The 14,323-nt window shown below is 38.9% G+C and overlaps 1 protein-coding gene across 1 annotated transcript in view; it reads left to right on the top strand.

Moving 5' to 3' along the window:
- ctnna2 (catenin (cadherin-associated protein), alpha 2) overlaps positions 1 to 14,323 on the top strand; it is a 600,844-nt gene that overhangs the window by 565,525 nt on the left and 20,996 nt on the right. The window lies entirely within an intron of this gene.

Raw genomic sequence — 14,323 nt, 5'->3', positions numbered from 1 at the left:
TGAGGGACTGCTGGAAAAATTACTGCATGCAGTTTTACAATAGATCTAACAAAATCAAAAAACAGGTGCCATACTGGCTGTTATAAACATTAAATAGAAGGAAAAACAAAAACAATTACAGTGAATAATAAAAAAAGTACTTTTTTGTCCTGTGAGGCCATCCATCTCTTTGGGCAGCTGATGCCTGTGAACAAGTACTGAAATTAAGCATGCCGTTTTTCTGAAGCCCATCCCAACATTGAAAAAGGTTAATCCACAATATATACAAAGCATCCCAAGCTTAATTGTACAAGCCACATGTTGGAATGTGTGAATGTAAATGGCTCAGAAAAAAATACATTTCAGAATTTTATTTGGTTCTTATGGATGTGTTATGGTGCATTTTATTTACAGCACAGGCACTTGCACCAATCAGCCATAACATTAAAACCACCTTCTTGTTTTGTTTCTACACTTACTGTCAATTTTATCAGCTGCACTTACCATATAGGAGCACTTTGTAGTTCTACAACTACTGACTGTAGTCGATCTGTTTCTCTACATACTTTTTTAACCTGCTTTCACCCTGTTCTTCAATGGTCAGGACCCCCACAGGACCACCACAGAGCAGGTGTTGTTTAGGTGGTGGATCATTCTCAGCACTGCAGTGACACTGACATGGTGGTGGTGTGTTAGTGTGTGTTGTGCTGGTATGAGTGGATCAGACACAGCAGCGCTAACTGTCCACTCTATTAGACACTCCTACCTAGTTGGTCTACCTTGTAGATGTAAAGTCAGAGACGATCGCTCATCTATTGCTGCTGTTTGAGTTGGTCATCTTCTAGACCTTCGTCAGTGGTTACAGTATGCTGCCCGCGGGGCGCCGTTGGCTGGATATTTTTGGTTGGTGGACTATTCTCAGTCCAGCAGTGACAGTGAGGTGTTTAGAAACTCCATCAGTGCTGCTGTGTCTTATCCACTCATACCAGCACAACACACACTAACACACCACCACCATGTCAGTGTCACTGCAGTGCTGAGAATGATCCACCACCCAAATAATACCTGCTCTGTAGTGGTCCTGTGGGGGTCCCAACCATTGAAGAACAGCATGAAAGGGGGCTAACAAAGCATGCAGAGAAACAGATGGACTACAGTCAGTAATTGTAGAACTACAAAGTGCTTCTATATGGTAAGTGGAGCTGATAAAATGGACAGTGAGTGTAGAAACAAGGAGGTGGTTTTAATGTTATGGCTGATCAGTGTATATGCTGTACAGGGATTCCTTCCAATGCTACAGCACAGTACAAAGTTTATACCATACAAATGATATTCATTTTTACTGCGCTGTGCCTACTTACAGGACACAATGTCACACTTAACTGACATGTAGTCTGGTCATTTTAGGTCATACAGATGTGGTTTACAAAGGCTTTTCTGCATTCAAAATTTAAATGTATGTGATACATAAGCGCCTTACTGAGTGAGTAAATGTGGGGGTAAGGAGTTACATACTATTTAGTACAGTAGTGTGTCAGTTAAGACACACCTACTTTAACTGCTATCCATCTTTAGGAAGCAGAAAAACATTGGTTTCGTCCGAAATCGCATACTTAAACAGTACGTACTAGATTCGAGGAAGTATACACTGCTCGGCCGGTAAAGCAGCAAGCTCTTTTAGTATGCAAGTGTGCAGTATGCATGCAAGCTCGTACGTACTACGTCTGCCATCTTACCAACGTCACGTGATGCATGGGTTGTACTTAATCATAACATTTTTAATGTTTGTCTTACTCCACTTTCCACCATCTTTCTTCTTCACTACTAACACCTTTGCAGCTCCAGTTGAATTATTGGATAGATCATCGGACCGTAAATGCACCGTAAATCGTTTGCATACTCAAAAATTGCTGCCCAGGCAGTAGGTCATCCGGGTATTTTTCGCATACTGTTTAATGAATACTACGTATTCAGACACACCACCCGCTCTTGCATACTGCTTTCACGTACTGTTCAGTATGGAAGTGTGCGATATCGGACACAGCAATTGTCCTAATGAGTCTTTGTTCTCACCCATCTTTAAATACTGTTTACACCCCCCACACACACACAGACACACACACAACCTCTGTCAAAAGAGAGACACAAAGTTATAGCCACAAAGTGTGTGTGTGTGTGGGGTGGGGTGTTTAAACTGCATAGGGTCTACCATCCCTGTATTAATGTCAATAGTTTTAAATGGGATGTCCAACAATGTTCAGAGGTTCAGGTGCTTTTGACAAATTCTAGTGTATCTCGTATAGCTTTAACTGTAAACAAATGAATAATGTGTGATTAGTTCAGGCAAAATGTGTTTGTGATTAATAATTAGAATTAACTTTGTGGAATTAATGTGGAAGTCGCGGCAATTCCAATTATTCAAGCTTTTCTTCTGTAGCTCTTCATATTTTTTGTTTTCATCTGAGCTCAGGCCAACACACCCGTGCAGTTCCCCTCACTTAAATTTGGCATGTAATTGATCGTTCAGGGGTTAAGCTGTTGACAGGAAGCTGCATGTGCCGTAATTCATACAACAAAAACTCAGGGTGACACAGGCAGGAGGTCCATTGTGTTTGTTAGGTCTCTGACTGTTCTGCAGCTTTGTTTCTGCCATTCATCATCTAAACGCTGAAGGTTTCTGTTCAGTGATAATGTAACTGTAGTCCCAGATTAATCTTTGAGAGCTGTTCTGATATTTAATCATTTAATTTTGAATCTTTATAAGTCACCAGCATAATTGTATAATTATTCATAAGGATAATGCTGCCCGGAATTGACTCTTAGTGATTTTTTTGTCATGAAGTCACTCTGACATTTGCCTCTATTATTTTTAATACCATGCTATTCAATTTAACCGTCAGCTAAAAATAAACCGTCTGTTAAAATAAAATAAAAAAATTACAACCCCAAATCAGAAAAATCTGGGACAGTATGAAAAATGCAAATAAAAAAAAAAGATAGTATTAACCGAAAATATGTTATGTTTTGTCTGATCACCTTCATTACATTTGTTAATATACCTCCATTCCTGCATTTCAGGCCTGTAACACATTCCTGAAAAAGTTTGGACAGGGGCAATTTAGTGCTAATAATGGGGTGAAAAAATGGACATAGAATCTCTAATTATATTATGCACTGTAGAGGGAGAAATATGGAAATTCCTTCTAATTTCTCATTTTTTGAACTGGGGAACATTGTTTTTATACATTCATTTGTTTTTATCTCATGCGTTTGTAGATAAACTAAACAGTTCATGCAATCTGGAGAAATTACATTAAGTACATTAAGGACAAGGGTGCAAGCCTAAGCTAAACACCTGTGATCTCTTTATCAAGCACTACAGTACGGAGTTACATTTACAGACTTTACTGTGCAAAAAAGAAGCCTTATGTTAACCATGTCCAGAGGCGTCAACTTCTCTGGTGTCAGAAGCATTTGGGATGGACCATCACACAGTGGAAACGTGTATTGTGCTCAGATAAATAAGTATTCCAGATCGTTTTTAAATAAATGGACACTGTGTGCTTCAAACCAAAAAAAAAAAAAGGACCATCCAGACTGTTGTCAGCAACAAGTCCAAAAGCCAGGGTCTGTCATGGTATGAGACTGTGTCAGTGCCCTTAGTCAATGTAATTTACACTTCTGTGATGGCAGCATTAATGCAGAAAAGTACATTGAGATCTTAGAGCAACATGTGCTGCCTTCAAGACGTCGTCTTTTCCAGGGACATCCATGCATTTTTCAACAAGACAATGCAAAACCACATGCTGCACACATTACAAAGGCATGGCTGCAGAAATAAAGGGTACTGCTACTAAATGTTCCTGCCTGCAGTCCTGTCCTGTCCCCAATAGAGAATGTGTCACTAAATCGCTTGGTATCTTTTATGGTGAAATGTATTTTAAGTGTTGTGAGAAGGAATGGCAACATTACCAAGTGGTAAATGCTTTACTGTCCCATCTTTTTTTGGAATGTGTTGCAGGCCTAAAAATGCAGGAATGGATGTATATTAACAAATCAATTGAGTTGACCAGACATAACATTAAATAGTTTGAGTTATACTGTCTACAATTAAATAAAAGTCAAAGTAAATGTAAGAAACTGTATTTTTTCCACACTTTTTTCTGATTTGAGTTTGTATTAATAGAGGAACTTTTAGATATTAAAATTAATATATATTTTTTTGCTTGCTAAGCCAATTAGATATGCTGGTCTTAGCCTTTTATTATCAGATTTCTCTGTTCACAATGAAATTATTTCACTGTTGTACACAACAACAAGGTCATTTTACTTATTTAAAATATAGGTTACCATGACAACCGTTTGTGTTTCCGCTCAACGGCAGCAAACAACAATACTGCAACGCAGGATAAAATGGTTTTTACCACTGTGAACAGAATTTTAATTAAGAGTTTGTGTCTGCTTAAAGGTTATAAACTGTATGTGATTACTTGCTACATTTCCAGAAACAATGTTCAGAGAACTAACAACTGCATGTATGATTCTAAGAACATTCATAGTGAAGTGCGGAGGTGGGAGTATTAGGATATGGGTCTGCTTTTTTGCATAAATAATTAAAGGTTGGTTTCTTGAAACGGAAGTGAAGGAGCTTACATGGCCTAGCCAATCTCCTTACTAAATCCTACTGAACCTGTCGAAAAGAATGTTTAAAACTAAACATACGTACAGTATATACATTGATCAGCCATAACATTAAAACCACCTCCATGTTTCTACACTCACTGTCCATTTTATCAGCCCCACTTACCATATAGAAGCACTTTGTAGTTCTACTGTATAATTACTGACTGTAGTCCATCTGTTTCTCTACATACTTTTTTAGCCTGCTTTCACTCTGTTCTTCAATGGTCAGGACCACTACAGAGCAGGTATTATTTAGGTGGTGGATCATTCTTAGCACTGCAGTGACACTGACATGGTGGTGGTGTCTTAGTGTGTGTTGTGCTGGAATGAGTGGATCAGACACAGCAGCGCTGATGGAGTTTCAAAATATTATGTCCACTCATTGTCCACTCTATTAGACACTCCTACCTAGTTGGTCCACCTTGTAGATGTAAAGTCAGAGACGATCGCTCATCTATTGCTGCTGTTTGAGTTGGTCATCTTCTAGACTTTCATCAGTGGTCACAGGACGCTGCCCACAGGGCGCTATTGGCTGGATATTTTTGGTTGGTGGACTATTCTCAGTCCAACAGTTACAGTGAGGTGTTTAAAAACTCCAGCAGCATTGCTGTGTCTGATCCACTCATACCAGCACAACACACGCTAACACACCACCACCATGTCAGTGTCACTGCAGTGCTGAGAATGAGATCCACCACCTAAATAATTCCTGCTCTGTGGTGGTCCTGGGAAAGTCCTGACCATTGAAGAACAGAGGGCTAACAAAGCATGCAGAGAAACAGATGGACTACAGTCAGTAATTGTAGAACTACAAAGTGCTTCTATATGGTAAGTGGAGCTGATAAAATGGACAGTAAGTGTAGAAACAAGGTGGTTTTAATGTCATGGCTGATCGGTGTACATACATATGAACACCATTTCTGGAAAAAATTAAACATTCGCTTTAGAATTTTCAGCAAAATTTGAATTTATGTTTGCAACATCTTAAAACAGGAAGAAAATACAGTGTAAAATATATAGAATATGTGTTTAGGAATATGTTTTGGGGAAAATAAAATTCAGAATTTGTTACTTGTAAGTACCTATTCAACACACATAAATGTGTCTTCCTGAGAATGAAAACTGCTTTTATTCATGAGCCTTTTTGATTGTATTTTTTGCTCCAGGGAGAAAAAAGTAAAAGCAAAAAAAGTAAAAAGCAGCCATAGTAACAGGTAGTGTGTTTTTATAATTATACTCATTACAATTCTGTTGGGGAAATACAGAAAATTGCTTTTTAATGCAAATTACCACCTCCCTCCTACTATTTACACCCAACAGCGAAATTCAAGAGCTGGAAGGGATTTAATGTGTAGTTACATTCACTTATAATTTTGGGACAAATAAACTCCCTGATCCTTTAGGCAGGGCAGTAAGGATGCAGGAGTTTGGCTATTAGGCTAGTCCTGGACCATGTAGCGATTAGTATGTTAGCAGGGACAGGTAACTGGTGTCAGTGTAACTGATATAGATATATGGTGATGACAGAATGACAGATTGACAGAATATTCTAGCAGCTGAGGGTTGTACATACCAGAGATGTTCACAAGTCACCAAATACGAGTCCGAGTCAAGTCACGAGTCCTTAGGCTAGAGTCCGAGTCAAGTCACGAGTCTTTAGTCCGAGTCAATATAATAAACACGAAACATACAGGGGTTGGACAAAATAACTGAAACACCTGTCATTTTAGTGTGGTAGGTTTCATGGCTAAATTGGACCAGTCTGGTGGCCAATCTTCATTAATTGCACATTGCACCAGTAAGAGCAGAGTGTGAAGGTTCAATTAGCAGGGTAAGAGCACAGTTTTGCTCAAAATATTGCAATGCACACAACATTATGGGTGACATACCAGAGTTCAAAAGAGGACAAATTGTTGGTGCACGTCTTGCTGGCGCATCTGTGACCAAGACAGCAAGTCTTTGTGATGTATCAAGAGCCACGGTATCCAGGGTAATGTCAGCATACCACCAAGAAGGACAAACCACATCCAACAGGATTAACTGTGGACGCAAGAGGAAGCTGTCTGAAAGGGATGTTCGGGTGCTAACCCGGATTGTATCCAAAAAACATAAAACCACGGCTGCCCAAATCACGGCAGAATTAAATGTGCACCTCAACTCTCCTGTTTCCACCAGAACTGTCCGTCGGGAGCTCCACAGGGTCAATATACGCGGCCGGGCTGCTATAGCCAAACCTTTGGTCACTCGTGCCAATGCCAAACGTCGGTTTCAATGGTGCAAGGAGCGCAAATCTTGGGCTGTGGACAATGTGAAACATGTATTGTTCTCTGATGAGTCCACCTTTACTGTTTTCCCCACATCCGGGAGAGTTACGGTGTGGAGAAGCCCCAAAGAAGCGTACCACCCAGACTGTTGCATGCCCAGAGTGAAGCATGGGGGTGGATCAGTGATGGTTTGGGCTGCCATATCATGGCATTCCCTTGGCCCAATACTTGTGCTAGATGGGCGCGTCACTGCCAAGGACTACCGAACCATTCTGGAGGACCATGTGCATCCAATGGCGGTGCCGTGTATCAGGATGACAATGCACCAATACACACAGCAAGACTGGTGAAAGATTGGTTTGATGAACATGAAAGTGAAGTTGAACATCTCCCATGGCCTGCACAGTCACCAGATCTAAAAATTATTGAGCCACTTTGGGGTGTTTTGGAGAAGCGAGTCAGGAAACGTTTTCCTCCACCAGCATCACGTAGTGACCTGGCCACTATCCTGCAAGAAGAATGGCTTAAAATCCCTCTGACCACTGTGCAGAACTTGTATATGTCATTTCCAAGATGAATTGACGCTGTATTGGCCGCAAAAGGAGGCCCTACACCATACTAATAAATTATTGTGGTCTAAAACCAGGTGTTTCAGTTATTTTGTCCAACCCCTGTATATTTTAAGTGTAGCCTAGAAATAAACAGATAATATGTAAGTTCAGATACAAAACAACAACAGATTAGCAACTGTATTTTGCCATTTTACTTTGTGCCTTTACTTTCCTAGGTACCGGTTAAAAGCTTAAACTGATACGTTTTGTTTTCATTGCAAATTACGGGACAGCGGCCAAAATCCCAAACACAGCAAAAATCCATTATACTGCTTACCTTAGCTTATGTTTCAGATGCTATTAAATTTTTAACCGTGTTCTGTCCCATTATTAATATAATCCGTTATTTTGTAAATGTGCTTATAATTAAAAACCTCCAAACTTTTCCCGGCTGTGAAGTAAAACACGAACTCGTTAGAAAGCCAATCAAGCGATTCATTGACACATCATCTGTGTGACGCTGCAAACTAAATACATGCAAATAACAGCATTTCTTACTAAAAATTACAATCAGAAGGTCACGTTCTGTAGCAATTCTGTAGGCACGTTCCATTTACATTATCTGTTACTGTGAAGTGCACTACGTAGGGTATTTCACCATTTTAAGTAGGAAGCGATGCTTCATCACTACGCCGGAAGCTGGCTGGAACATTTACCCATTGTGTGCGTTGCGGGTTAAGATGGCCGGAGCGTTATTAGAGAGCAGAAAATGACATGATCAGAATAATGTCGGATCATATATATACAGTATATATATATAAATTGTCACACGTAACTAATGTTGCTGACTTTTGTTGTCCACAACTTATCTTTTGCGAGTCATGAGTCGACTCGAGTCCCCATCTCTGGTACATACTGAAGAGCTCTAGGTTTGAAAGAACAACTAGGGTTAAAAATGGACTACAGTTTTTACAGTCACACTGTCTAAGCAAGAGATAAAAACTGAAAAAACAGATGTCAGAAATAACTGAGGGACACTTCTTATGAAGTGAAGTGGGGGCAGGATCAAGCTGACAGGTAGATGCATTTAATTTGGCAATTCACTTAGAAACAAGAACAACTTCAGTAGGAGGTTCAACAGCTGGGTTAGGGTGGTGTTATTATAAACAGGTGGTGAGGAGGCTGAGGGAAAGTGTAGGTCTGTGAAAATATAGAAATGACTTCACACTGGTCAACACTGTAGGGAGGTATAGCAAGAAGAGGGTGAAGAAGTTTGTTAATAGTAGAAAAAAGCATTTTAGCCTTATATTCGGTACTGATAACAACAGATCAAATATACAGTGGACGGGTAGCATGTAAATAACCTCTACATCTATGCGTGTTATCTGAGGATGCTAATTCATGAACAGTAAGGCCAGTTTTCTTATAAAAATCAAACCCTGATAGAAAGTTTAAAGAAGATCTGAACTGAATCAACCAACTTTAGGTTGGTTCAGTTTATAAATACAAAAGATTTAACTTGATCAAACTCACACAGGTTACGTTTAAGTGTACTGTTATAGATAAGGCCCTACCTAAACACGGACGAGAATATTCGTCTTTGAGAGGGAGCTATTAAGGTAAGCTGACTGTGTATTGTAACTTCCATTAATTCTATAATTCAATTTATGAGTGTAATTTAATGACTGCCATAAAACACGCTGGAACACCAGAGCTGGGATCTCGAATACATCGTATTGAGTCTCAGCTCTGCCTGCTGTCTGGGCTGAGCAACCGCATGAACAACGATTGGCCTGTTGTTCAGATAGGGGTGGGAAATTAAAGCCGGATAGGGACTCTCTCATGCTAATGCAATTAGGACCTCTGCTGACTTATTGATGGCACCTGCACATAGATGGGAAAAGAGTGCTGTCAGGGTGCGTCTGTCCGTACACAGTGCTGATCTGCATTGCACTCATCAAAGTATAGGTGACTGAATGCATACGGCTGCTGCCCACGTGTCGGAGGTGGCGTGGGTTAGCTTTGTTCTCGTCAATCAGAGCGGGGATTGGCATTGGTAGAGAGGAAGCATTACACAATCGGGCAACTGGACGCGCTAAAAAGGGAGAAAAAAAAGGGGAGAAAATGCATAAACAAAATATAAAAAAAAAAAAAAAATTCCCTGAAATCTGTGATTTTTTTGCTTAAAGCTTTTCTGGACAATTGAAGTATTAGAGCTTTGACAATTATAGAACAATAGTTGGGTAATGCAAGTTTGAGTCTGTCAGAGAATCTGGAATTGTTTGGAGTGGGCAGTGAAGTGGCACGAAGCACACTTGTTGATTTGTTAAGTGCTGAAGGGAATGGAAATTTGTTGATCCTGTCCATTTGTCCAGATAGTCAGTATAGCAGATAATAGTGTGTACAGATGTGTAACAGACAGTAAGTCGAGTTCGGAGGAGTGGTATATGTAGCGAAGGCGACAATCAATGCCAAGTGACTTTCATAACATGTACATGTACGAGTCCTGGTGATAACGAAAGACAAAACTGCACTGTTATGTAAACCAGCCACGAAGAAAAAAGAAAAGAAAGCCAATTGAGACCTAATATTTATCTAACCTCAAATTATGTACAGTATATAGTCAAACATTTAAATATATGTAGTTTTAGATATATTTAAAACTTATACTATTTGATCCAGTTAATTATTAGTTTCTGCACTTAACATTTGAAAACAATGAACTACAATGTAGACCATGAACCTAGCTGGCACTTATATATCTTATAAAAAGGAGAAGATTAAATTGGGCCAGACAGTACAAACAGTATTAGGGGAGAACAAACACACAGCTAGGTAAGATATAAGTCTTAAAACTTTAGTTCAGGTTAAATCAACCCTCTATATTGAATATTATTTTTAGATCTTATCAGCTTTTTGATAACTTGGCTTTTTCAAAAAGAAAATTGATTGCTTTCTGGCAAGTTCCGGGCCTAAACCACACAATATAATAGTATAATTAAAAAAATAATAATAAAAAAAAATTAAATAAATAAATTACTTTGCTAGTACATTAGCAAGCTGATGTGACTTAGAGCACAAAAGAACAAGCTGATCCTGTTTAAAAATCTGCTATATACTTTTTTTCACAGTTTATAGTCCTCAGAATTTGATAGGGGACAATAAGACATTATTAATACATAGCATTTACATTTTCAGGATTTAGCAGACGCTTTTATCCAAAGCGACTTACACAATGAGCGGAAAACGATGAGCAATTGAGGGTTAAGGGCCTTGCTCAGGGACCCAACAGTGGCAAATTGGTGGTGGCAGGGCTTGAACCGGCAGCCTTCTGTTTACTAGTCCAGTACCTTAACCACTGAGCCACTGAGCTATTATAGCAGTATGTATATATACATTTGTACTGATCATCTTTGAACTGAGAGACATCCAATGTTTCACTGGCACCAATAGCAAATGTATTCAAGTCTGTCCAAAAACAGCATTTATAATTTATAAATTAAGTTGCACTGTGTCCAGTGTTTCTTTCAAGAACAGAATACACCACCAGTACACCACCTACACCATCACAGAGCAAAATTCTTCTCTTGTCCTATTAGATGTATAACCGGGATTTAAGATTATTGCATATGGAAAAAGTATTTGGAATATGAAATAATATAATGACATAATACAGTGCAACCTCAATTTAACAGACCTTCATTTAACAAAATCTGGAAAACCGAATTTTAAACATCGGTCCGATTGTTTAAAATTCTCATGAGAGGCGCACGTCTCTCTGTTTACATGATGTGCTTAGTTATGCACCAGCACTGCTCCAGTAGCCACCAGCAGTGCTTCAGACTCTCCCCAGTAGTACGGTACACCAATTTTAATAGTTATTTACAGGTTTTACATTACATATTATTAACATTGTTCATTTTACTGTTTCTGTGAATGTAATATGTGCATGTTTAGCACTTTTGTGAACCTTTTTTTTTGTGGTTTTGTGTATTTTACCACCCCCTGGAAAAAACCTCGCTGTTTCGGACAATCGCATTTTACAGACCAGTGCACCCCTCTTTTAGTCCATTAAATTGAGATTCCACTGTATTGCAGTATTGGAGTACAAAGTTGCATAAACACTTTATGATCAAAGATATATGGACGTCCATTCTAATGATTAAGTTTCAGCCACATACAGGTTTAAAAAATAAATTAGGACTATATAAAATAAATATGCTTTTTTGTTCAAAATAGCTGTACCCCAGTGCACAAAATGACATCCAAAAAGACATGGTTTGCTGAGCGGAGTGGATAACCTTTAGTAGGCTACACAGAGAGCTGACCTTAACCCCATTATACACTCTTGGCATGACCATCCAGTATTTATTAACCCTGATTAAACCTATGGTGAATATCATTTACCCCTGAGCAAGCACCTTGTGCCACTATAATGCTTTTTTCATGCAAATAGCTGGACCACAAACAACTAATTAAACAACTGGTTCAGTGGTGACTTAATTTAAGCCCTACATTTTCAGGCTGACATTTTGTCATCATTCATGGTCTTTAACCCTGAACTTCCTGAACTGTAAATTCACAAAGGATGTAATTGGGGAATACTCTAAAAGTGTGTGTCTTTCTAAGAGACTCTGCAGTGCTACATGCCTGGAATGTGTTCAGAGGTAGCTTTGAAAATCACCTCATACTACCTGAGCTAAATTTTTAATGTACTAAATTTTTAATGTATTTATTCCTAAATCATGTTTATGCTTATATATAGAAATGTTAAAAGATAAAATGTTAAAATGAATAGGGGAAAATTTAGTCACTATGTAAAAAATTTATATATGTAAATATATGTTAAATTATGCTAGCCCAATGAGCTCCAGAGTTCAAATCCTTAACAATGCTATCTGCCAGTCGAGTTTCTACATTCAGACATAGTTGGCTGGTGAGTGTTTCACTGCATTGTATCCAATAATTATGCTGTTCAGTTTCAGACCTACCACAACCCTGATCAGGATGAAATATGGTGGTTGAACTAAAAAATTAAATGAAATTATAAAAATGTCTTTCGACTGGTTTTGTACAACAAAGTTATGAAAAGTATTAGTCTTTTACTCACATTTAAGTAAACTGTCGCTTTGTTCAGCGCTTGGCTTGAGCGGTGCGGTAAAACGTCATCAAAGTGTGTAAGTTGTCCATGGATCTTGGACTTGTTTGTCCAGCACATCCCACAGATGCTCGATTGGATTGAGATCTGGGGAATTTGGAGGCCAAATGAACACCTCAAACACCCGTCGCACAAGAGCTGCAGAGATGCTCTGACTCAGTCGTCTAAACATCACAATTTGGCCCTTATCAGACTCACTCAAATCCTTACGCTTGTCCATTTTTCCTGCTTCTAACACATCAACTTTGAGGATAAAATGTTCACTTGCTGCCGAATATATCCCACCCACTAACAGGTGCCGTGATGAAGAGATAATCAGTGTTATTCACTACACCTGTCAGCGGTCATAATGTTATGTCACATTTAAGATGTTTCAGATGTTCTAACTAATTAGTAAACACAAAATGCAGCTTTTAAACGATCGTTCCATGTATTAATTATAGATTTATTCAAAACCTATATCACTGGTGAAAAAGTAATTGCCCCTCGAAACCTAATAACTGCTTGTGCCAGCCTTAGCATTAACAACTGTAATCAAATGTTTAGATTTCAATTACTATGTTTTGCATTTTTTTTTTTTTTATCTTTTTAGAATGTGGCATCATGCTGCTTTTTAAAACCTTCTAGCTTAATTCACGCTGCCAGACAGTTTCCATTGAAGTGATGTTTAGATTCAACAGGGCTGACAGTAATCATGCCTGAGGCTAGTAAAATGATCAGTTGTCAATTACATTCGGTTAACTGATTGATTTAGTAACTACGGGGGCAATTACTTTTTTACAGAGAGACAGCAATTTTTTTAAATAAATGAATATCAATTAAATTTATGTATTTATTTATTAGTATTTTAATGTCATGTTTTACACACTTTGGTTACATTCATGACAGGAACGGTAGTTACTCATTACACAAGATTCATCAGTTCAAGTTTTAATGTCAAACACAGTCATGGACAATTTTATATCTTCAATTAACCTGACTGCATGTCTTTAGACTGTGGGAGGACACGTGGAGAACATGCAAACTCCACACAGAAAGCACCCGGAACACCCTACCTGGGGATCAAACCCAGGACCTTTTTGCTGTGAGGTGACAGTGCTACCGACTGAGCTATCGTGCCGCCCTATCAATTTAATTCAATTACAAAAGTAATTACAATTTGAATGGACCCATCTGAATATTTGTAATATTTTTAAATAAATACAAATACCTAAAATATACTTTTCCACCCATTTTTGTTAGCTGTCAGGTATGTACTTATAATTTAGTAATAAAAAAATGTAAAGATATTTAATTGTGCCCAGACTCAGTTTTCTATTCTGTGGTATCATAAGTGTGATCCACTATTAACAATGACTCCATGTGTTTAATGTAATGCGGCACAATGGCTCGGTGGGTAGCACTGTCGCCTCACAGCAAGAAGGTCTCGGGTTCGATCCCCAGGTGGGGTGGTCTGGGTCCTTTCTGTGCAGAGTTTGCATGTCTGTGTGGGTTTCCTCCGGGAGCTCCGGTTTCCTCTCACAGTTCAAAAACATGCAGCGAGGTTAATTGGAGACACTGAATTGCCCTACAGGTGAATGGGTGTGTGTATGTGTGTATGTGTGTCTGCCCTGTGATGGACTGGCACACCATCCAGGGTGTTACTGTGTGCCTTGCGCCCATTGAAAAGCCCCCCCCCCCCCCCCCCC

Source organism: Trichomycterus rosablanca, chromosome 14 (genome assembly GCF_030014385.1).
Source record: "Trichomycterus rosablanca isolate fTriRos1 chromosome 14, fTriRos1.hap1, whole genome shotgun sequence".
NCBI lineage: Eukaryota > Metazoa > Chordata > Actinopteri > Siluriformes > Trichomycteridae > Trichomycterus > Trichomycterus rosablanca.
Note: the sequence above shows the minus strand (reverse complement) of the source record. Positions and strands in the feature narration are given on the sequence as shown.